General features: G+C 40.6%; 1 long non-coding RNA gene and 1 pseudogene across 1 annotated transcript; one reads left to right on the forward strand and one right to left on the reverse strand.

The window, feature by feature from the left end:
• The first annotated feature begins 4,274 nt into the window (after positions 1–4,274).
• LOC144373673 (uncharacterized) lies at positions 4,275–26,210 on the forward strand. Its single transcript, XR_013433264.1, has 2 exons — positions 4,275–4,595; positions 25,740–26,210. It is a non-coding gene; the product is annotated as an uncharacterized LOC144373673 (long non-coding RNA).
• LOC144373699 (transmembrane 9 superfamily member 3-like) lies at positions 12,959–14,833 on the reverse strand (annotated as a pseudogene).

The raw sequence follows: 26,210 nt of genomic DNA on the forward strand, positions 1-26,210 counted from the left end.
TGGGTAGAGTCATTCATGAGCAGAGCCTGAGCTTTGGTGCCAGTCTCATGATGACTGGATCGACTTGGGCTACCCTGGGCTCTGGCTTTGTGTCCTGCCAGGACACTGAGTTGGATCTGGTTAGAGCTGGAGCTCTGGTGGGATTATGCAAGTGGCGGGATGGAACTGGGCCTCCCTTGCACAGGATCCTGCGCAGGTCAGCAAGGCCAATCTTGGCCATGTTTGAGCTCTGCCTGTGGGCAGAGACGGTCCTGTGTCTGGCCTTAGGGCTGCTTGGGGCCTGCTTGTGGCAGTTGGTTTAAGGCCTAACTTGGGGAAGGCTTGCTTGCCTGTCAGAGGGAGATCTGGACTGGGGCTGAACTTTGGTGACTGTCTGACAGTGGACAGTCATTTCTGGGAGGAGCCTGAGCTCAGGTACCAGTCTGAAGGTGACTTGATGGACTTGGGCTACCCTAGGCTCTACCTCTGTCTCCTACCATGTTGTCGAGTTGGATCTGGCCAGAGCTGGAGCTTGGTGGGGGTCTGCAGCTGTCAGGATGGAGCTCAGCCTCCCCTTGCCTGGGCTCTTGTGCAGGTCAGAAAGGAAAATATGGGCTATTTATGAGCAGCAGGGGACTGCATGAGGGTAGTGGTGGTCCTGGGCCAAGCCTGAGCTCCAGCAGGGCTCAGACAGTAGAGGAATGGAACATTCCTAACCTTTCCCTGGCTCTGGTGCAGATGCTCCAGCTAGACCTGGGCTGGGAATGAGCTCTGGAGAGTGTCTTGCCTGTGGGCAGAGTCGGTCCTGGACCAAGCCTGAGCAGAGGTGGAGGTCTGGTGATGGCCATATGTTCCCAGTGTTAACCTGTGCCAGGGCTCCTGTGCACATCTGCAAGGGTTAACTGGTTGAATGCTAAGATACAGCAGAGTGTCAGCTGTTGGCAGGTGCTGAGGGCCATTACCAAGTAGGAATGACGCATCGAAATCCTTGCCAGCGTACCCCATGTTAAATGGACTTGCCTTGGAAATTTGCTGCGACCTTGCTTGTGTGTTTGAGAAAGGTGACCCTGCTCAATCACCAGGGTGGATCCAAGATTAGGGTGTATTTTGCAGGAAGTATCCCAGTCCTTGGGTTTAGGGCGTGACAATAGGAGTTTTAGGGAAGTTGGAGGTTGAAGATTATTCCTGCTGAGGGTAGGGCGTGCCTGCTGCCTGAGTTCCCGCTGAGTTCTCCTGGAGAGAAAGTATTTAGGACTTAAATTGTGCGGGAGATGGGGATTGCCCCTGTACCGGTGTGGAGGCAGTGTGAGATCGGGAATAAAGAATTGCTGTTTGAACCTACAAAGGTGTGTGGTGGCTCGTGATTCTGGTGCCAAGCCGAGACCTTGGCAGGCAGGAGGGAACAGGATCTACCCTGTCAGGACTTCTCAGTGGATCAGCAAGGTGGATTGGGGCACAGATGAGCTCTGGCAGAGGTGGGCCTTTGGGCAGAGACTGTCTTGTTTCTGGCCTGATCTCTGCTCAGAGCCTGCTTGTGGCAGTTGGATCCAGGCCTACCTTGGGCCAAGTTCCTGCACCTGTCAGCAAGGCTGATCTGGGTGGCTGCCAAAATGACTTTTGGTAGGGTAGGCCTTTGGGCAGAGACTGCTAGTCTCATGGTTACTGAATTGCCTTGGGCTACCCTGGGCTAGGACTTCATCTCCTGCCATATCATGGAGTTGGATCTGGGTAGAGCTGGAGGTCTGGTGGGGTTTTGCATGTGGCGAGATGACATTGGGCCTATCTTTGCCTCTGCCTTCAAGCAGGTCAGCCGGGCCAATCTTGGCCAAATTTGAGCTCCACTTGTTGATTGGAGGTGGTCCCGTGTCTGGCCTGAGCTCTTCTTGGGGCCTGCTTATTTCAGCTGGTACCAGGTCTACCTTGGACTAGGCTCCCGTGCCTGTCAGTGAGGCTGATCTTGGTTGGGGCTGAAGTTCTGCAGCTGTCTGTCAGTGGGCAGAGTAGGTCCTGGGCAGAGCCTGAATTCCAATGCAAGCCTCTTGATGACTGGAAGGACAGGGCAACCCTGGACACTGGTTTTGTCCTCACAGGTCCTCATGGTGACTCTGGACTGGATCTGAGCTCCTGCAGTGGTCTGCTGGTGGGCAGAGGCAGTCACGGCCCAAGGCTCAGCTCTGGGGAGGGTCAGCCAGTGTTGGGATGGACCTGGACCTACCCTTTCCTGGGCTCCATACAGGTTTGTGAGGCTGATCTGGGCAGAGCCTGAGTTCCAACAGGTGTCTGCCAGTGTGGGGACGTGGTCCTGGGCCAGACTTGAGCTCGGTGCAGGTCTCCCAGTTGAGGGATGGACACTGGCCTACCCTGTGTCTGGCCTCCTGCCCAGGTCAGCGGGGGCAGATCTGGACTGTACATGAGCTCTGGTTGGTGTCTGCAGGTGAGTAGAAGCATTCTGGGCTGGGCCTGAGCATCCCACTGCAGCTCCAGTGCATCTGGGAAGGGCCTGAGCTCCGGTGGGTATCTCTGGACCTTTATTTTATTCATTTGTTCATAGAAGGTACTGAGAGTCAAACCCAGTGCCTCACACGTGGGAGACAAAGGTTCTATCACTGAGTCACAACCTCAGCCCTATTTGCTTCTTGTTGACCTTTAATCATACCATATTTTTGTTCTATATCATTTTTTTCATGCATGAATTTGAATTTTAATAAATAGCTATTATTTGATATCACCAGCAATGCTTCCCAAGCTGGCCCCAAATCAGACCTTGATCCTCAGCAGGGTTACATCCCACACATCCACGTCTCCTCTGGCATAGGTGCGAAAGAGACATAACTAAGACATGGTCCATGACTCTCAAGTTTTGGGAAAAATTGCTTTGAAGAGGTAAAGGGTAAGTGACACTTGACAGAGATCTGCAGAATTCAGAGCAGGTATGTTTTTGAATAAGATTTATGTATTGATAGTTTGTTTATTTCCTTTTTGCTGATGTAGATTTATCTGTAATTTTTTTTCGTTTTTCTTTTTGGAACAGGGATCAAACCCATGGCTTTGGGAATGAGAGGCAAGCACTTTGCGGCTTTGCCATTGATCGCTTCCCAGGCCATTCATTCATTGTCAGCGTGGGAATTTGGGGCTGATTCTATGAATGAATCTACTATGAATATTAAAAAGAGACTGACCAATGGCATTAGTATGTGTCCCACCCAATCAGCATAACTTTGGACCAATAGCATTGGTACTTTTTTCAAGTCCTAATTAGCATAAGTTTGGACCAATAGCAGTGGTACTTCCTTCAAGTCCTAATTAGCATAAGTTTGGACCAATAGCATTGGACCAAGTGCTATATAAACCCCTTGGAGGCTGTTCTGCGATGAGAAGCTGCCAGGCCATCCAGATTGCTTCGCCGGAGCCTCGCCTTGCCTCGCCGGAGCCTCGCCTTGCCTCGCCGGAGCCTCGCCTCGCCTCGCCGGAGCCTCGCCTCGCCTCGCCGGAGCCTCGCCTCGCCTCGCCTCGCCTCGCCGGAGCCTCGCCTCGCCTCGCCGGAGCCTCGCCTCGCCGGAGCCTCGCCTCGCCGGAGCCTCGCCTCGCCTCGCCGGAGCCTCGGAGCCTCGCCTCGCCGGAGCCTCGCCGGAGCCTCGCCGGAGCCTCGCCGGAGCCTCGCCGGAGCCTCGCCTCGCCTCGCCTCGCCGGAGCCTCGGAGCCTCGCCTCGCCTCGCCTCGCCGGAGCCTCGGAGCCTCGCCTCGCCTCGCCGGAGCCTCGGAGCCTCGCCTCGCCTCGCCGGAGCCTCGGAGCCTCGCCTCGCCTCGCCGGAGCCTCGGAGCCTCGCCTCGCCTCGCCGGAGCCTCGGAGCCTAGCCTCGCCTCGCCTCGCCGGAGCCTCGGAGCCTCGCCTCGCCTCGCCGGAGCCTCGGAGCCTCGCCTCGCCTCGCCGGAGCCTCGGAGCCTCGCCTCGCCTCGCCGGAGCCTCGGAGCCTCGCCTCGCCTCGCCGGAGCCTCGGAGCCTCGCCTCGCCTCGCCGGAGCCTCGGAGCCTCGCCTCGCCGGAGCCTCGGAGCCTCGCCTCGCCGGAGCCTCGGAGCCTCGCCTCGCCGGAGCCTCGCCTCGCCGGAGCCTCGCCTCGCCGGAGCCTCGCCTCGCCGGAGCCTCGCCTCGCCGGAGCCTCGCCTCGCCGGAGCCTCGCCTCGCCGGAGCCTCGCCTCGCCGGAGCCTCGCCTCGCCGGAGCCTCGCCTCGCCGGAGCCTCGCCTCGCCGGAGCCTCGCCTCGCCGGAGCCTCGCCTCGCCGGAGCCTCGCCTCGCCGGAGCCTCGCCTCGCCGGAGCCTCGCCTCGCCGGAGCCTCGCCTCGCCGGAGCCTCGCCTCGCCGGAGCCTCGCCGGAGTCCCGAGGAAGTTCCAGCCTGCTTTGTTTCCCGGAGATGGTTCCTCGACTTTGTAGAGACTGCCGAAAGAAGAAGAAATGGTTGAGGATCTGCGGGGGTCTGCTGCAGCCCTGCGTGGAATGGCCTGCCTTGAAGAGCTAGGACTCCTCTCTGCTGCCGAGGCCTCCCTGCCCCTCGCGGGCAGCGCCCTACCTGCCAGCAGAAGCCATGGAGCTTCGTCTTCGAACTCCGGTTTCAAAGGTATTGTTATATTTTAGATAATTAGTCTAAATATTGAAATTTGTTAATTTTAATTTCCAATAGTGAAAATTATGAGATTTATAAAGAATAGAAAATTATTTCCCACAGTTCTGGAGGTAAGAAGCCAGAAAAAGTCTGTCCCAATAGTTGAGTCATCATTTGGCAGAAAAGTGGGAGAGAGTATACCCACTCTTAAAAGCCCTTTTACTTTCCATTCATTTGATGTTGATTTGAGTGTTATTAGATATGATTTTATTAATTTTCACTTATTGGTTGTTTAAATTATAAAATCCGTTTTAAAGATTTTTTTAAGTTGTTAATGGACTGTTTATTTTATTTTGTTTATATGCAGTACTGAGAATTAAACCCGGTTCCTCACACATACTAGGCAAGTGCTCTACCACTGAGCCACAACCCTGGCGTTTTTTTGGTGTTAAGTTTTGTGAGTTCTGCATATATCCTAGGGATTAATGCTCTGAGGTGCATGTGGGGAAGATTTTCTCCCATTCTGTAGGCTCTCTTTTCACATTATTGATTGTGTCCTTTGCTGAGAATATACTTTTTAGTTTGAATCTATCCTGTTTATTAATTATTGAATTTACTTCTTGAAATGTAGGAGTCTCCTTAAGGAAGTCAGGTCTTAGGCTGTCATCGTCAAGATGTGGGCTTACTTTTTCTTCTATTAGGCACAGGTAGTCTGTTCTAGTGCCTAAATTTTGATTCATTTTCAATTGAGTTTTGTCAAGAGTGAGAGAGAGGGCTTTACTTTCTTTTTTGTTTTATGTGGCTTTACAATTTTCCCTGCACCACTTGTTGAATAGACTCTTTAAATTTAATGTATGTTTTTGGTGCCTTTGTCTAGTATGATATAACGGTATTTTGTGAGTTTGTCTCTGTGTCTTCTGTTCTGTACCGTTCATTGGTCTCTGTGTTGTTTTGGTGCCAATGCAATGCTGTTTTTTGTTACCGTGGCTCTGTAGTACAGTTTAAGCTATACTATCATGGTGTGTCTTACTTCACTCTTCTTGCTAAGTATTGCTTTGGCTATTCTGAATCTCTTATTTTTCCACATGAATTTCATGGTTGCTTTTTCTAGTTCTGTGAAGAATTGTCTTTGGGATTTTAATATGAATTCCATTAAAATTTATCCCCAAGCACAAATTAGTTAAAACTGAAAAAGAATCCCAGTTCACTATGGACCTGACAGCTATCTGGTCACTGGTGTCTGTTGAGCCAGCTACTATCTCCTGCACACTGGGTGGTGGCTAAGCTGAGGTTACTTGTTGCATTTCGGTGTTAATGGTGTCTTAGAGTTGAGTCTACTCTGCATGTTGGTGCTGACTTCTAGATTCAGGCACACTTTTGCCACCACACAACCTGGGATACTTTTCTGGTTTTTTTAAACTTAATTGTGTCTGAAAATTTCTTTGGGTCCTTTAACCACTTTGCTTGATCAATGTCTGTGTGCTAGGCACTACACTAGGTGTGGAGTACAGAGTGAATAGGCCAAGTCCTTGCCATGGCACTCAATGAAGTTTGTAGGATAATCATAGCATCTATATCTACCTCAATGTTACTGTGAAAGTTAGAAGACGGTATGTCAATAACTGCAGTGCTGAGGACTGTAATATTGTTGAGGAAATTCACAGACGATTTCATCAGGCACCACCTTGTTTTTGTCTGGGAAGTCAGAGCAATATAAAGTTGTTACTTTTTCTGTAATAAAAACGGACATTGTTTTATTAGTTACACATGACAGTACAATTCTGTTGACAATTCGTACATTCGAATCAAATGGGGTATAATTTCTCATTTTTCTGATTGTACAGGTTGCAGACTCACATTGGTCATACACTCACCTATATATACATACAGCAATAATGTCTATTTTATTCTGCTGCCCTTCCTATCCCCCCTTCCCCCCTCCCCTGAAATTATTCTGCTGCCCTTCCTATCCCCCCTTCCCCCCTCCCCTGAAATCTCTCTACCCCATCTAATGTGATATACTTCCTTTTTTTTTCTCCTCGCAACATTATACATGTATTCTGTATAATGATGAGGATCTCCTTCCATCTTCCATGCAATTCCCCTTCTCCCTCTTTTTCTCTTCCATCTCTCTTTCCTATTTAGTGGTAACCTTCTTAATGCTCTTCCTCCCTATCCCATTTTGAGTCACATCCCGTATATCAGAGAAGACATTCGGCATTTGTTTTTTTAGGGATTGGCTAACTTCACTTAGCATAATCTGCTCTAATGCCAACTATTTCCCTGTAAATGCCATGATATTGTTATTTTTAGTGCTGAGTAATATTCCATTGTGTATAAATGCCACATTTTTTTATCCATTCATCTATTGAAGGGCATCTAGTTTGGTTCCACAGTCTAGCTACTGTGAATTGTGCTGCTATAAACATTGTGGCTGTGTCCCTGTAGTATTCTCTTTTTAGGTCTTTTGGCTATAGTCCGAGAAGGGGAATAGCTTGGTCAAATGGAGTTTCCATTCCCAGCTTTCCAAGGAATCTCCATACTGCTTTCCAAATTGGCTGCACCAATTTGCAGTTCCACCAGCAATGCATGAGTGTACCTTTTTTCCCACATCCTCCCCAGCACTTATTGTTGCTTGACTTCATAATGGCTGTTATTCTTATTGAAATGAGATGGTATCTTAGAGTAGTTTTGATTTGCATTTTTCTATTTGCTAGAGATGGTGAGCATTTTTCATGTATTTGTTGATTGATTGTATATCCTCTTCTCAGAAGTATCTTTTCAGGTCCTTGGCCCATTTGTTGATTGGTTAATTTAATTTTTGTTGTTGTTTTAAATGTTTGAGTTCTTCCTATACTCTAGAGATTAGAGCTCTATCTGATGTGAGGGGTAAAAATTTGTTTCCAGGATGTAGGCTCCCTATTCTCACATTATTTCTCTTGCTGAGAAAAAAACTTTTTAGGTTGAATTCATCCCATTTTTTGATTCTTGTGCTTTAGGTGTCTTATTAAGGAATTTGGGGCCTGCCCCCACATGAGAAAAACAGACATTTAACACAGTTTATATCTGAAACCTGTGAACTTCAGGGATCCCTGTGGGTTGCCTGTCTCCAGGTCAGACACACAGTTCTGTGCTTACTCAGTACAGGTTTGGAGACCCTTGAAGCTTCTCCTATAACCATGAGAGCCAGTGCTTCATAGTCTGGCAAATTCCGAGTCTCCAGCTCACATAGATGACATATCCCATAGATGACATATCCCTATGGTGCTGACTTCCCCCCAATCAGTTCATCTCCTGCCTTCACATACTCACTGGCTGCCATTTAGCTGGAAGGCCCTGTTCCATGATGGGAATGTTCTAGACTTTGCCTTAATTGTTCAGAGCTCCTGGAGAGGGGCCTGGCCTTTCCTAATCCCCAGAACACTGTGTCCTCTTCATGGTCCTGTTATTACTGGCTGTGAGTGTGCTTTTTGCAGATGGTGGTGTACTGCAAGCTCATACCACATTCATTTTGTGTCCTCTCCTTATAGCACTTAGCAAGGTGCTGAGAGTTGGTCTGAAAAATGACCCAAAACTTCATGACCATATGGTTAGGAAAACCTAGGGGCTGGAGGCAATGATAGTCTGGAGAGAAACCAATTCCTCCTAGGGAAACACATGCACAATCAAACTTCATTTTAGTAAAACAACATCCTGCACACTAAAACCAAGTAATTCTGGATGGATTTCGGAGAGTTAAAAAAATGAAGGGAAAACAGAAGTAGAACATAAAATTGAATAGTTTTTCAATTTCTGCTTGGGATCCGGTTGTCACTGTCAGATCACACTGTGCTCTAGCTGGGGATCATGAATATATCACATGAAGTGAGAGATGTAGAAACACATATTCAGTTATTTGTCTTGTTGTGACACAGCACATTTCCTTAGTCTTTTATGAGGGAAAAATTACACATTTCCTTTAAATATTGCTCCTAATGAATGCTATGCTAAGGCTGTTCTGCCTCAGCCAATAAAGACCTGGGCTTTGTTCAGAGGGACCCAGATTTTTAGAAAAAGGCTAAGCAGCAGAGAGAGACACATATCAAATCAGTTGTCAGAACAGGACTCCACCATGACTGTAAATATTGAGCAATCACTTCTGGTTCTGTGATTTAGTATCTGTGCTGCCTCTGCATCTGGTGGTCTCTAACTGATAAGCTGGCTTTTGACATTGGCCTGCATGAGGACACCACAGGTGAAGACTTGGGGATGGTGGAGAGCCTGGCTGGGGTTGGGTTGGACCATTGTGTGAGATGCCATGGAAGATGCATTAGACCAATACCTGGTGGGTAGAATCAGGAAAAAGTGCTTTCTTCTTGACATTGATAGAGGGAAGGAAGTCTGAATTTTTCCTAATGGCAATCCCCAGGTAATTAGTTGGATATTCAAACTAGGTTTCAAACTCTACTCTTTCATGAGTTTGGAGGGGAAAACTAGTACTTACTATTTTTCTTACTGGGTGTTAACTATCATAGTGTGCACTGGTTAGTTTATAAAATATCACTGCATATCTCTCATTTTAATCAGATTTTAAGTATACACATGTAAAGTCCTCAATGTCAACATACAAACAAAAAATAGAAAATGAGAACCTCCTTCATTTCTCTGACCATAGGCCATTGTGCTGAATTTAATATCTGTTAAGGAGATACGCATTTCCATATTTTTGAAACAAATATAGGTATATATTAACATACTTACACTTTTGGAAAGTCAAAATAAGAGAACTCTTCTCAGTTCTCTGAGGATTTAGACTTAATTGATAAACCTCTATGCAGTATGGATCTTATCTCAGAACCACATTTAAATAAATAAATAAAATTAAGGCTCATTGGCAAATAAATAAATGAAAACCAATAGCATACATTTTCTGGAATGCTATTGCACAGTAAAGTGGTGAGTATTGATAACATTTAGATATGGTATATTTCAACAAGGTGGAAGAAAAGATCCCACATGTTTTCACCATATAAAAAGGGGAAATGTTTAAGGAGGTGGGTGTCTTTAACCTGATATAAACATTGTACCTTATTTGGTGTATCAAATCATCACATGGTACTCTCTAAATACATAGAATTTTTACATTTTATATATCAGCGACAAATTTAAAATATTTTCCATATTCTCTGAAGTTTTGTAAACAAAACATGATTAAAAAGTTATTTATTAATAAATAACTTCTGAGAATCCTAGGCACTCTCATTTCATTTTCCATAGGCTCAGTAATACTTCTGTATTTTCTCTAGGCTTTTGGTATTCTCATCTAATATATTTTGGCACACTGTTAAATGAAATTAAAGTCAAGGTTGCTCTTCAGCCAGACATATAAGACAGGTTCTGGAGATTGTGTTCCTATGTTAAGATGATACAGTAAGTCCCTTCCCCTGCATCAGATCCCTTGTGATACTCTGCACCCCCATAGATCTACTTTTACTGAATTACTGGATTATTTATTGTATTTGTTGTCTGCTTCTCTTCATCAGAATGGCACCCACAAGGCAGGTGACTATTTTTCTTGTTTATTGATGTATCATAAGCTACTGTGAAACAGTGGTTGGCAAATAAATAGTGGTTACAGTATAAATGGTTGTGTGAGTGAATGCAAAACTAACTACAACTCTAAAATGTGGATCTGGTGAATAAAGATAAGGAATTCTGCCAGGTGACCTGCAAGTAAGAGAGATTGTGTAAGGAAAGCGTCATGAAGCACAGGCTACATATTGATGCTAAGGATGCTTCAGAAATATTATTGGATTAGTCTTCATTGACTCATGCAAAATTAACTTTAATTGAGTGCATTCTACCTCAGGGGCAAGTCTTTTGGGATAAAGGTCAAGGCAAGGTGTAGATCCCTATCTGAGCTACTCTTTTCTTTGGCTCTGAGTGTAGATTTAAATGCAGAAGTACATGGAAAAGTAAATCCCCTTTTCTTAACAAATAAGATAACTGGGAATCAGCAGTTTCTTAAAGCAAACTTTTTCGCTTTCCCCCTTTTCCCAAAGCAGCAGATTTCTGCTCTCACCAATCAACTAACCATGTGAGTTGGGGGAGGAGGCATCTGCATTTGTCACTGGGATCAGTTCCCTCACTCCCAGGGCAGGTGGCTACAGACTCCCCAGTCCCCACCCTGTAACAACTGAAGCTTCAGACAGCCTTCCTTCCAAGAGCACCTTCCCAGTGGGTGATCTGGTGACACAGGGGAACCAGGACTCTTCTGGGGTCTAGACTGACAGTTTCCCTGGACCAGGTAAATGCTGCCTGCTGGGCCCTGGCCAGGCATCCTCAGCTAATGGGATAACAGAAACAAAGTTACAGTCCCCTGTCAGGGACAAGAATGAAGGCCAGGGGAACTGGGGCTGTTATTGCTGCAAAGCAGATTTCTCTGACATCTCCCTGCATTTTTCTGTTTTTCCCCAGTGGTGACCAATAACATCCTAGGCTGAAAGAGTTTTGTATTGTCTGGTTGTGCAACAAAGGAAGGAGAAACAGAGGCCTGACCTTGTGTCTCCTATTTATTTCTTCAAAAAAAATTCTCTTGTTCTGCAAGGGATAGAATCCAGGGCCTCACATATGCCAGGCAAGTACTGTGCCCCTGAGCTCCACCCCAGTGCCATCTTCTCTTTCTTTATGCTCCATTCAGTAGTCAGCAGCTGTGCTGGTTCTTACTTCCAGTGCATCCAGAACCTGGCCTCCACTCCATGCCTCCATTGCTCTGGCCTCCCTGGTCAAGCTGTGGCCTCTCCTGGTGCCTGGGATGACCCCAGTGGGCTCTTGGCTTCTCCACCTCTATATTTCTATCTGTAGGAAAAGACCAGTGGAGGGTATACTTCTAATCCTTTCCTTTTTAAATGAAGCACTGCCACTACTAAAGTTTGAATCTGGAATGATCCCTACAGGCCCAGGTGAGAAAGCTTTGATCACAGCCACAGGTGCTATTGGGAGGAAGTGGGATCTTTAAGGGGGAGGCTAGTGGGGAGCTTCCTGTTAAGGGCCTCCTTTCATGGGACTGAGGAATCCTGGTCTTTTAATTTCCCACTCTCTGCTTCCCAGCCACCATTAAGTGAGTCACTTGCCACCATGCACTGCCAGGGTGATATGTGGTTTCACCCCAGGTCCAAGAACAACAGGGCAACCAACCATGGAGTGAAGCCTGCAAAAGTCAGCCAGAACATACCTGTGTCTTTTAAAGCTGATTACCTCATATATTTGTCACAGTAATGGAAGGCAATGAAAGTACAAAGCAGGGGAGGGGACCACAGAGAAAAAAAGTGTAACTTAGTGAAAAATTATGTGGAACACCCTAGAACCAAGTCAAGAACAGCACCTTGTCAGCATCCCACATGGCTGCATCCTAGCCCTATTCCATCCTTCCTCGGAAGTAACCAGCACCAGGGCACACAAGCTCAAGGGCTAAGACAGACACCCCATGCACCACTTGGTATGTCTTTGTGCAGTTCTTGGTTTGCAGGTTCTCCGCCCTGTGTGTCTTTTCCTTGGTCTCTTTGTTATAGTGGCAGGCCCTGGGATCCATGGACGTCCTCACATCTGGATTTTGCTAATTCATATTTAGAATATTGTACACATCTTTCTTTCTCTTTCTTCCATATCTCTTGCAAAATGGCAGCTGGATGTAGAGACCTGTTCAGAGTAATCTGTGATGCTGAAAAAAGTTCTGAATTTTAAAGTATATATTGGGACCTGAGGCAAATAAAATTAAAAACAAGATCATGATGCTAATGTCCACCAATTGAAGCTCACCAGGCTGTCACCTGTGGTCAGAGTCAGTTTACCTAGATTTCTGGTGGCTCCACAGCCACACAGAAGCATTTCAGAAAGAAACATGGAGCAGTGACCCTTAGAAGATTCTGTCTTTTATTCAATGACTCCACGATGTGAGTCAGGACAGGGGCAAGAAGTGAGGCAGCTTGGTGATTGAGCATCTTCAATCACTTTTGTACTTTTGTCTCAGGGGTGGGAAGATTACTGGAGAGTCACAGTCCATGTTGGTAAAGAGGTTGCTCGCTAAATGGCCATTTCCCCTTGTTCTGGGCAAACCTGGGGTAGGTAATGCCTGGTAAGAAAAAGGTTGGCTCAGTAATTTCTGTTGCCTCAGAGTCAGTCTCCACATAGTTTTTGATATGATCACGATGTGGTCCTGCCTGAGGTTTTCGTTCTATTAGGAGTGCTTTTGTTGACTTGTGGAGATCATGGACGAGCCACCTATTATCAGGAAGGCCATTTCCCTTTCTCAGTTCCTTTCAGGGTTTAGATGAAAACAGCACTGACTTCTACCCATATTAAAGAGAAATTGATCCAAATTTCCAGGTTTTCTTGTGTCTCTAGTCAATTTACACATTAGTATAGATTTTTTTTTTGACAAAGGCCCTTGTTCCCATGTAAACAAGTGCTCCACACATTACCCCAAGGCTGTGCTAAATACCACCATATATCCAAAGTAAAATGATGTTTGAAGTAAGCCATACATCTTTGTTTCAAAAAAAATATTAGTAAAACGAATACGTGTAAACAGGGATTGAAGTTGATTCAGCAGAGAGAAAACTTGTCCGCTGCCACCTATAATCCCATTTAGCAAGAAGTATGTGCACACAATATCACATAGATGGTAACAATGCAAAGGATAGCCAGAACCAGCATTATGAAGTCATAGACATAATAGATGTGAAAATGAAATACATTTCAATAAAGATAGAGCCAAAAGGTAAAATACTTCCCAGGCAAACAATAACTGCAGGCTACATAAAATATTTTTTCTCCAGTATAGGACAAGGCACAGCATTGGCACAACAAAGGAAGTTGGGCTGACCTAACAAATTTCAGCCAAGTATTATACCAATAAGATTTAGATTTTTGTTCCAAAAGGAATGGCTCTTGAAGCATGGTAATAAATAAATATAAAATTGAAGAAGGCCTGCAACACACTGAAGCTGGGATAAGGAATGCCCCAGTGAACATCTGTTTTATCCATCTCCTTTCTCCTTGTCTAGCATACAGACTTCCTCCAAAATAATCATTCATTGGTGATGTAGCAGCATAGAAAAATATGTAAATCTTCTATCATTGCAATAATAATAACAATGAGAAACACAGGAAATATCTGAAATCCAGAACCAAGTAGAGAGGAAAATATTAGCTGGTGTCTTGATGATCTAAATACATCTCCATGCACCTGTTTCTATCCATATCCATCTCCTAAGTCTATCCATGTCAGCCATTTCTTCATTACTGAACCAGACATAATCTTTCCTTAAGTTCTCATTAAAATCATTGAAACTAAGCCTATCAAGAAGATCACCATCCTGAAGGAGTTGAAAATTAAAAACCAATGAATCCCCTGTTGAAAAAAGGATGGATCACAAGATATTTGTGCAATCGTTCTTCAAATTTTACATCTGAATTTTTCCATTTTACCAAATATGACATCTGTATTTTGGTATTGGGAACAGTTTCACATTTCCTCCAACAATTAAATTTTCATTAAAATCTATTTCAAGCTTTTTGTAGGTCCAAAGATAACAAACTTCTACATTTTCATCTGCTTCACCAATAATACCCCATATTGCTAAATCAACTATGTACATCTGTTACCAGTAGTGAATTTTGATAGCATAAACAAAGGCTTCTCTTTTCTTTATCAAAATTAATTTCACAGTAACTGGCTGGCATCACATCATCTTTAAATTTAATATCTAGACCACTAAATTCCATTTCAACTCCTTGAAATGTTTCTCCTAGAGCTTCATGGTAATGACTGTTACTTTTTTTGACCCCACACAGATTAGAAGTGAAAAGTACTTATATGTTTCGAGGCAATTTTGGAAGGGTCCAGCAGTTTTCATCCATAAGACAACTTCTTCTGTATCTTGAAACTGACTTTCCTGCCTTGCTCCACTTCACCATTCTGAAAACGATCCAGTCCTAAGTGAAAGCCACTCCTAGAATCCTTAACATCCAATCTTGAATGTGAAAATGTAATTAAACCACCGATCAACTTTAGACCAAATGCAAGAGATTGTTTTGGGGCCAGGCCTTCCACTGGGAAACTGGAGGCTTTAAGGTCAGAAGGGGCCTAAAAGACTACCAGATGGAGCCTCTGCTGGGAACATGTGTTGATGCTCCTCTGCCTGGGCCCTGGGCAGCAGCAGCAGCAGTACAGCAGAAGCTGACAGGCCAGGAGCGCCCTACAGAGGCCTCATCCTGAGCGCTCATGCCTGACTGGCCCATCAATTGCTCTGCCTCTGGTGCTTGTGCGGCAGTGATTCGCATCCACAGGGCACTGGCAGACTCAAGGCCTGGGCCCAGCCGCTCTGCTGATGCCCCTGCCTTAACAGCTCCTGTGCCGCCCTCCTGATCCTGCCAGCCTCTTTCTCTGACTCAGCCACAACAGCATTGTGCAGATTTAAGTGAGTTTTTGAAAAATGCTTATCCCACCCCCAAAAGATAAAAAATTCATAGGGACAAGGATATCACTTGTTCTCAATTTGAATCTCCCACACACCAGGCATAGAGCTTGCCAAAGGTGACTATTCTATATTTTTTGAAAGAATATATAAATAAATTTCTTTCAAATAGGTGAAATAAAAAGTAAATGAAGAACTAATGAGTTGAGTCAAGGAAGTAATTTTAAGAATGCTGTAGAGGGAGGGGTTGACAAAAGACTGAAGACTGGACCATGCACCCTGATTGACAGCCTGTTGGATCCTAGTGCCCCACAGTGCCCAGGAGCTGATCAAGGATAGGAAGCATTCATCACAAGACCTGATGGGGAGTCTTTCCCTGATTGTGTAGTTGGCTACGATCTATTAGCTTACTTTGGATTCTAGTTCCATACTGTGTATATAGTAATTGTGTGACAAGCCAGAGACCATCTGTCACACAATTACTATATGTGCAAAGACTGGTTTTCAGACTGGATGGTTTTCAGTATGTGCAAAGCATGTGAGCATTAAATAAAGGCTGTTTTCATTTCTTCAGCTCCCTGTGCAGTTCTTTAGCATAATAGAAGATAGATAAGGAAAGCAGACAAACAGACATTTTAAAGCAGATTTTCAGAGTGGTCATCAATATATCATTATTGTAATTCTTCAAAGTTCTTGGTATTTTTTAATTGTATATCCATCAGGAACAAATCTAAGCTTATTTGTCTAAGGTAAGGAATTTGTTTTTGCCTCTTATTTACTAAACTTTTTTAAAAGTCCTCAAGTTTTTAGAAAACATTTATTCACATGTCAGGCTTGATGTTGGGGTTACTAAGATAAAAAAATTGATTTTTATCCCCAGGAAGTTCATTGTACATTGGAAATAGAGATGCACAAACCATGCATTTCTTTACACTGTGATAAGTAATATAATAGAGGTATTCACACAACGTATAAAATTACAAACAAAGGCTAGAGGCTTTTTATTTAGCTTCAAAATTGACTTTGGCAAAGAAGATTTTGTAAGGCAACTGTAAGAGTTTCTTTGAAGGAAAAGAAAATAGGAATCAGAGGGTGTGTGTGTGTGTGTGTGTGTGCAGTGTCTTCATGGGGGGGTATAATTGGTATTTCAAGTGTGTTCAAAGCATGTGAAAAGTCATTAAGATTTCATATAGCAGTTTCTCACTTTTCATTCTATATAGCATTTCTGTTTAGTAATCATTGATGAGATGCTGTGGCAGACAAACCGGGGCCATAATGACTCTTTATTCTAAGGATAACGTGAACCCACTGGATTTTATTCAGAATTGTTTCTTAGCTTTTCTTTTTCCTTTCCTCTTTCTTTCTTTACACCACATACTCTTGTTCAATATTCACAAAAAGAATATGGCCTCCTTTAAAAGATTTTGACAATTCTAAATAAACATTATAAAACAATTATGATTTCGTCGATAATATTTTCCCAGTTACTCTATGGTGAATGATTTATTTAATTAAAGATGTCACCCTCCTTTTACCAAACCCCCCCCAACTCTTAGATGAAATTGTTATATGATTTCTTTGCAGTCACTGTGTTGAAAATAAAAGATTTAGGATCAGTGTGGTTAGTGGATAGATAATTTTCAGAATGAACTTAGGGGATCTGTTAGGAGTTTACTGTGTACTTCACGTAAAAATGATAAATGCCTGAATTGAAATAGTAGTGGTAAGAGCAGAGAGAGCAGGGTTGGTATGGAGATACTTAAAGAGGTTGGATCAATAGGACTGGGTCAAAATTTGAATGTGGGTTGGAAAAGATAGAAATGTTCAAGTTGACTGCCCAGGTTCTGACTCAGCCTTTTGGGTAGAAGGTGACCATATTACAGTGTGTTGAAGGGTTAGGTTCAGAAATAAGATAGGAAAAATTCTGAGTGTACCTGGGAATCTATTGATTTAGAGATGGATAATGTATAAAGTATATGGACATTGACTTTAGCTCGAGAGAGATCTGATAGGCAAACAAAGATTTGAAGCTCATTGCTGAACAGACAGTAGTTGAAGTTACAGGATTGACTAAAATGTTCCAGGACAAAGTTAACTGGGATCATAAGAAGAAAATCCCATATTTACAGGGAGGAGGAAAAATAAAACCTGAAGGATACTAAACAGAATATCAGTGTAGTAGGAATTAAAGAAAATTATCAGAATCTTGGGAGATGATAGAGAAAATAATTTTAAGATTTTAAGATTATTCAAGAAGAAGGAGTCAATGTTAAAAGTGATTAAGAAGTCAAGGGGGTTAACCTCTACAATTGTCCATTTAATTTTGATGTTAAAAAAGCATAATGGCCATCATGAGGTGGCATTTTAATTTTTTTCTTTTAAAAAAGTGATTTCATTTAGAAAGAGAAAACAGAACGAAACCAAAAGTATACTGATCACAAAAACATCTACTTAATTTTCTAAATGTTACAAAACCAATTGATCATTTTTATGAAAAGGAAGAGAAATGGGTGTATTTTATTTGCCACTTCCATATCATTATTTCAGTAAATTGTTGATTTTAGTAAATCCATATTACTAAAAATGACAAAACTGCCTTCTCAAATCCCTTTTTTTTAGGACATCAGCTGTATTTTCTTCATTATGTTAAGGTATAATTCAGAATGTTATTTTCTAACATATTATTAACAATTCTAGATTCATGTCACAGGGGTTATAGTTTGAAATTTTTCATCAAACTATTAATTCATTTTAAAGCAACAGCAACCAAACCTTGTAGCATCTCTTATGTGATTCACCAAATTAATCAGCAATTAAAAACATCAAGGAAAATGTATTCCCAGAGTGAGAATCTGCTCTTTGATTCAGGTCTTCAAGTTTAACTTCTAAGTATGGGAGACAACATATACAAAGTTCAAATCTGGTGTCAATGAAGACAGGAAAGAGGAAGAAACTATAAAGTTTCTCCTCTATTCCCTAACAATATCTGGTAAACAACAGGTCAACAAGTATTTCAAATTAATGTGAACACAAAGCTCAAAATAGCTTTGGCAATACAGGAGAGCAGAGAAAGCACTCAACTGTATGCCAAGGACAAAAAATCAGATGAGAGGGTACAGGTGAAAAAACTGGCAGCAGGAGTAACATTTTGGGATGAGGAAGGAAAGAGATGCTTCCCTGGATTTGCCCACATTCTGAAGCAGGATTGTGTGAGTTATGCTTCCTAGATTTGTAGCATTTACAACATGCATGGCTAGTAACTCTGGAGATGTTAAATCAATTATGTATTTAATCCCAGGTCTCAATAAATTATTTCCTCAATAAATAATCTCTTCAATTAACTAAAGAAGATTCCACAAATACATAGCATTTCCTATGTGAGGGTATCCTTTGTGAATAAATACATGTCTTATTTCTTTGGTCTCTGTTCACCCAAAGGGCAGAGACAAGACAGCTAAAATGGGATTTATTCTCTCAATAAATTTAGCATTAAGAGTCTTTAGCCTTCAGAACATCTACAGAGCAATGGAATTATCTAATTCATATTAGGAGGGACAGAAGATTGTGTCTCTCTAGAGTCAGAGAGGCACTCTAGATACTTCAGAAAATTATAAGCAGAGAACTTTCCAAAATCTCCTATGAAGCTATATCTGGTAAATGTAATTTACTTTCTAATTGACTTAAAATATTTTCAATTGGGAAATGAATTAGAATGTATATCTAAATATTTCAATAATCTAGCACAATGCATGACTTTAAGACTTGGAAAATCACAGCACATGTCAATATAAGCACATGGACACACACATGATTTGTATATTTCATTTAGGATATGATATAAGGAAATGCAAGATTAAATTCTGACATGGAAAATTGTCAAGTCTTCATGAAATTACATGCAGTTGAAGAGATTTAGAAAAGGCTTCATGTCTTACTTGATGTGCATAAATAATTTTTGAAAGAACTGCAAAAAGATACATTGTAAAAGAGGCATAGCTCTAGAAAGTTTATTAAACCAATGATAGCCAAAGGATGCCAACAAAGGAAAAGTATTTCGATTTCTGTGATCCTAAAAAACATCCTAGTTATTATTAGAAATAATAAAACATTATTTCATAAGATTGATTTCCAGTTTTCCAAATGTGAGAGCTATTGGGAACAAATTAAAAAGCATTAGAAAGTGCATCAAAATCTCTGTTTGGAATGAATAAAATTGACACTAGAGATGTTGAGGCAGTTTCTTAGCTCCTGCTTGTGAAACCCTGGCCACATATGGGTGACTCCTTTCTGACACCCAGCTCCTATCTATTATTCAACCAGATTCATAGGTTGTATGCTAGCTAGAAAATAACCCTTCCCTTGCTCCACTTAACCAAAATCTTACATGTTTTCAGGTTGTTTCTGAAATGTCACCTGCTTCATAAAGCCTTTTCTAAATCTCTTCAACTGAACGTAATCTCTCCTTCCACTGCCCTTGTAAAGAATCTCACTCCTCACCTTGTGACATCCATTTGTATTATTGCCCACACTCTTTTTCAACTTCCTAGAAGGAACACAGTTTCTTGTTGAGATATGTATTCTTTGTCCCCTTAAACCAACATCAGATAGATGGATAAACAGACAACTGATGCTCAAATATTTTATTTTTAATTCAATTAAATTACAGAGAGGAAAAGCAGGCAGGTATAAAAGGATTTTAAAGGACAGACAGAAGACACTTTGGCCAAAATGTTGTTTATCAGAAGTGTGCAAATGGGCCTAAATAGAAGGTATCCTGCCAGTCTATGGATGGACGAATTCTCTTTTGTCCACACGTTTTTAATTTTTCACTCTTATCACCATGGCTTGTTTATTATATTTGTGTCTTACTCACTTGCTTCCTACAGTTGATTTTCACAATGGTCATGTGCCAGTTGGCTAGAGCATGAAATGTTTCTTTGTGGAAGTCAAAAGTGGTACAATTACAAGGTCATCTTATCTCTGCACTTTTAATCAACCATTTAATTCATCCTGATATTTGACTTTTGTGTACTTCCAACTCATGAACATAATTTTACTTCTGACTTTAGATCCCATTTTAGAAATGTCAGCTCTGAGTTTTGAGTATTATTCTTCTTGGCTCTCCTCACTCTGACTCTTACAACCTTGGCATCCTCCTTTGTAAGATCATTTTAAGCATTTTTTATTGGATTAAATGTAAAGAAGAGCCAGGGCATGGTATAGAAGACAGTATTTGTGATTGCTTTTCAGTATTACTTAAGTTTTGAATTTTTTTTGTCATCTAGCTCTTCCCCTTTAGTTTGTCAGATGGCTATTTCTGTGCTAAGTGGTTCTGAAGTCTTTGTTAGGGACAGTTCTGTTTCTATAATGATCCATTAAATCAAGTGCAATATAGAACATTCAAAGATGTGATTTTATCTTCTTCAATTACTCATTCACTCCAAATTCCAATATACAGTATATAAGTAAAACTTCACAGAATTAGTTAAAAGTCTTTACATGATTAATTTCAAAGTACATGTAAATTTATTTCCGTGGAATATCAAGATTAAAAAGATGATATTCTAGAAGGTAATATTGTGGTCCTAAAATAAACTTTGTATATTCTGAGATAGTCTATACCATAGCTTTCAAAAAAAATTTAAAAAATGTGAATTGAATTAAGATTCAAAATACATTTTTGGAGGAGTAAATTATGCATTTAAAAAACACTATATGTCTGCAGTAGAAAGGATGTGCATAACATTAATTTATTTTAAAATTTGAGTAAGTAAATTAATTTAATTTTGAAATAGTTCTAATCTTATAATTTTGAAAATAATTTCTAAAATTAATTTTATTCTCTGAAATGAGTTTCACTGTAATTCCTTTCTCTCCTTGTTTATTTTCCCATTCCCCTCACAACCTCTTATATTACAGTAGGTGGGGTAGAGAGAGAAGATGGGAGGGGAGGGGAGGGGGGATAGTAGAGGATAGGAAAGGTAGCAGAATACAACATTTACTAATAGGGCATTATGTAAAAATATGGATGTGTAACCGATATGATTCTGCAATCTGTATTTGGGGTAAAATTGGGAGTTCATAACCAACTTGAATCTAATGTAAGAAATATGATATGTCAAGAGCTTTGTAATGTTTTGAACAACTAATAAAAAAGTTTCACTTTATAGAAATACTGAATTTCATTTTCTCTAAATGTACTCTAAAAATAATCTCACAATTTCCAATTCAAATTGATTGAATTTAATATGCCATCTTAAATTTGTTTGCAATTCCCGGTACAAATAGGAAAAGTCAACTATTCGTTTATCCAAATTATCAGTATTGTTTGAAAATGCATGAAATATTTACTTATGTTCTCTTTTTACTGCTGATAAATTTCTCTTTGGAGGAGTATGGAAGTTAATAATACGTTCTCACTTTAGGAAAAATAAAAGATAAGAATCTATGCTTATTTAATGCTTATTATGTGCACTTTATAAGTAGTCTGACAATTACCTTTTGAGGTTTTTGAGATTCTGAGTTTTTCTTCCTTCCTATCTTTCTTTCTTCTTCTTTTTTTTTTGCATTTAGTAGGGTTTGAAGGAAAAAAATACCAAGAAGTTAAGTAACTAAGGTGGAAACATTCTAAACAAGTCAAAGGTCAATTATTTAAATTAAAGTTCACAGGTTATCACAACACAAAATAAGCAAAGAAAATATAGTAAGTTATTATTATTTGGAGATATAAAATACATACTAGATATTGGCAATTAAAAACAGGTAAAATGCATACTTTTAATGTGTGTTCATCTTTTTAAATGTAAGTTAAAAACATAAGAGTCTCATAGAATCACTTAAAAACAGCAAATCACATAAAAATAGAAAAACCTGTTAAAATTTGATTTAGCATTAATTTCAGGGTAATAGAATACAGGTTATTTTCATTCTTTTATTTACTCTAAATTTCTGACTATGACTATTTCTCAGGGTGTTTTCTTTCAACCCCTCCCTCCAATCCCTGCCAGTACTAGGGATTGAATCCAGGTACATCTCCTGCCCTTTTCCTGTTTTGTTTTGTTAAAGATAAGGTACAGGATCTTGCTAAATTGCTGAGACTAGCCTCAAACTTGTAATCCTCCTGCTTTAGCTTCCCAAGTCTCTGATCTCAGTTTTGTTTAACACCAACAATATATTTTGCTGGGAATGTTGCTCAGTAGTAGAACACTTGCCTAGCATTTGTGAAGCCCTGGTTCCAACTCCAGTACTACAAAAGGAAAGAAGGAAGGAAGAAAAGAAAAAACAATATATTGTTTTAGAATCATAGATACATATACACATAATAATATGAACTCATTATTAAATAAAAATATGAACTCAGATTTAAAACATAAGGTTATATTCTTTTTACTACTATCAAAGGCTGACTACCTAAATCTAAGAAAAGCTTTCAAATACTTTTGTTGGTGTTTGGGTGTCTGTGAGTGAGAGAGAGGGAGGGAGGGGGAGAAAGAGGGAAGGGTGGGAAGCACACAAGCTCACCTGTCAGAGAGCCTCTGTTTACCTTTAGCTGTTCTCTGTGTAGACAACCTTCATGATAATTACTTTTTGTGCAGATGGGAAAATCCTTCCTAAATTGCATGTAACATTTTTTTTTCTTTTTGAGTTCTATTGGTTGTTATTGAAGATTCATTAGAACATTTGGAATTACCTTCAGAGCAATTAAAAATTTAGAGTTCCAGGGAAATCTGACTATAAATACTCTTGAAATAGCTGGGCTAGTTGAACTTATGGTGAGGTTAATATTCAGCATTAGGAGATTTGACTGTTTCTGTTTAAATGGCAAATTTAGCTAAAGTCCATTTTAGAGAGTTCCAAGTTAAATCAATGATGTACACAAAAGAACCTGGAAAAAATAAAGTATTCCACTTGAACGGCAGACTAAGGATAGTAATTAGAGATCACAGGCCCAACCACCAACTAGTAAGATTGTATTACAAAAGACAAAATCAGCAGTAAAAGAAAATAAAGCCAGGAGCCCAGGTCAAAGTCAGGTTTGACAAAGGTTATAAATCAAAACAAATAGCATCAGAGTTTAAGGAGAGGTGGACCAGTAGCAAATGAGTGGTAAACCTAAGTGAGTTGTTGCATGTGGTTGTTGACTCTGATTCTCTTCCTTCCCTGTTTCTCTCCTTCCCTTCCTCCTTTCTCTTCCTTTTTTCCACTTCCTTCCTCCATTTTCTTTCTTTTCCAACAATCATCTCTCCTACATGCACTGTTTAAAGTGTCTATTATAATTATGAATACGTGTGTTCCCTGTCCTCACAGTGTTCTCAGACTATGTGTGTTGAGACCATAGGTTAATATTTGTCTTTGTTTAATTTATCTTGAATATTCATCTGCAGTGTTTTGGTTTTGTTCACAATCTAAAATATGAATCTAATGCTGAACACATGGCCTGTGCTGTGGAAAGTTATGGGCTTTGGGGCAGAAACCCCACCCTTGACCTTCAAACTGAAATGAACATTCTATGCAATGTAGTGTCTATAGCTACTGATCTTGTAGAGTTCACTTGTAACAGTGGTGCAAAAAGCCTTGGATAATAGCCCCATGTTGACTGGGTGATAAAACCAGAGAAATTCATAATGAAACTTCAAGGAAGAGGGATCATTTTTCTTACAAGATAAATGAGTTCTTGTTATCATAAGAAACACGGGTGAAATTTTACAATTTTACAAAACACACTTGCCCACTGCTGTAATAGTATGGAGTTTGATATCAAATCCAGACTTGGAAAAAATAGGAACACAGGCTTAAAATATGTTATATTTCAAGTGGAAATTCATAACAGCTGCATAAGGGATATGATATTGCCTTTTAGCGAGCTAATTTCGTCCCAATTTTAATAGTGACCAAAGGTCAGTCCTTTTGGATTGTGTGCAGAACACATTTGTAAGTTAGCTGTTATAAATCATCCTTATGTTAAGTGGAAGGCAACTGCAACACAAGTCTACGTATTAAATCAAAAGTGTCTTTTACAATGTGGGATGGAGAAGCAAATGTTTATAGTAACAGTCTCTTAAGTGCTTGATGAAATAGAAAGGTAACTTTGCTACTTTTGTGTTGGACAGGATTTATGTAAAAGAAAGTTTTTTTGTAGAGGATACCAAACCATGCAGAACAATTCTCATTTTGATGTGGACATATGTGCTGTCTGTCTGTTTCTGTGTCAATCTTTCTATCTTAAAACCACATTTTAGAAAGTATTAGCTGTGTCCTGAATGTCCCTAATGGATTAGATTTAGAGAGGGCTTGTTGGAACATTGGATCATTTCTGATTGATCAGTTAGAGGGACTGAAATACAGCTAGTGCCACAGCTGACAGCAGCACAGACACTAGAAGTAGGTGATTGGTGTTGATGGATGGATAGAACTTGGGATTCATTACAAATTTCAAATGGGATCCAGAGAAGTATTTCTGGTAAAATGATAGTGAAAGGATATGGCAATGGGAATATAAATTGGTATAATCTTTTTGACTTGCAAATTATTAATAAAAATTACATATGCTTTAATATTTTTTATGTATGACAAACTATGCTGTTTATATATATAATTTAATAACAATTATTTATGATGTGTCAGGAGTCTTAGAAATGTTATTTTTCCTTTTCTAGTATTTCTATATCTAGGACTATATACTATATAATAATCAATATCCATAAAAGAATTAAGTAATAAGGTATTTGCTTCATTTTAGTCTTTTAGAATGCATTTCCAAGTAATCTACAATAAGTATACATTCAATTTATAATTAAGATAATAAGCTTAATTTTTTTCTGGCTCAATGTGATTCCTGACTTCTCTTCAGGAAGATTTCCTTCACATGGCTCCCTGCCCAACTACCTTGTCATTCAGATACCCTGCCTGTCTGAAAATAAAATCTTTGTGCTACTTTTTGAATCTTCAGAGTAGAGTGGGTTTTTTGTAGACTTAGAAGATTTTAGTTTATTCTTCTTAGGAATTCAGCCCCCACCATAGTCAACTATTGATTATGGAACCTCCTTATCTGAATATAATCTGGGATGGAGATGTAAATCATTCCATTCTACCTTCATTTGCTCACTGACACCCTGGATGACTTTATACTTTCCTGAAGGAATTCTGTTAGGACTTTCCAGTAATATATTTAATGTCCCAAAACTTGGGGATGTCAAGGGGGTACATCAAGTGGGCCTCATCTCTCAGAGACTTGGCTCCATCTCACTACATATATGTCTGTCTCCACTGAGGACTTTGCTGGTAAAACAGGCTACCAGAATGTTCTCCTAAGAATCCCTAGGACACCTTGGTAAATTGAAAGTAAGGGGTTTGGGCATTAAAGGTAGTTTCTCTAAGAGATGTTGGTACAGTGTAGGGAACTCAAGAAATAGTTGATGAAGAAAAGAATGCTACCTCTAGTATTCCCAGTCAGATACCCTGCCTGTCTGAAAATAACTATAGTTTTCAATATACAAATGAGTGTTTCAGATAATAAGTAGGATGTGGGTATGACATAAAATACAGAGATCACTTTGTAGAGGATTTCACAGGATAAATGTCCCATCTTGGGACAAATATTCATAGTTAATAAGGAATATTAAAGAGTACAGTTTATAGTGTGATATATGTGAACATGGAGGTCAATTGTTTTTTTGTTTTTTTTTTCTTTTTTTTGCCTAAGGATCCTAAGAGCTAAAATTTTTATGGCCCTGAACTTCTGTTGAACTTTAGTAGGTTGAATAATTCCTGCACCAAATATCAAGTCCTAAGCTCTGGAATTTTTATATTTTAACCTTATTTGGAAAAAAGGGTCATTTGCAGATGGACTAAATTTTGAGATGAAAAGATTACCTTGGATTACCTGGGTGGACTCTAATACTGTCGCAAGAGTCCTTATCAAATAGAGGCAGAGGGAGATTCCATGCAGACCTACCAACAAGAAGCCAAACAGAAGAGGAGGCAGTGGTCTGATGATAGAGGCAAAGATTAGAATGATGAGCTCCCAAGCCAAGATGTGCTGGGAGTCACCAGAGGTGGAAGAAGTGAATCAGGACACCAGGGACTTGGGGACTGTAGCCTGTGACATGTTGATTTATGACATCTTCATTTCAGAACTGTAAGGAAATAAATTTCAGTGATTTTAAGCAAAGAA

Source organism: Ictidomys tridecemlineatus, unplaced genomic scaffold, assembly GCF_052094955.1.
Source record: "Ictidomys tridecemlineatus isolate mIctTri1 unplaced genomic scaffold, mIctTri1.hap1 Scaffold_46, whole genome shotgun sequence".
In the NCBI taxonomy this organism is placed as follows: domain Eukaryota; kingdom Metazoa; phylum Chordata; class Mammalia; order Rodentia; family Sciuridae; genus Ictidomys; species Ictidomys tridecemlineatus.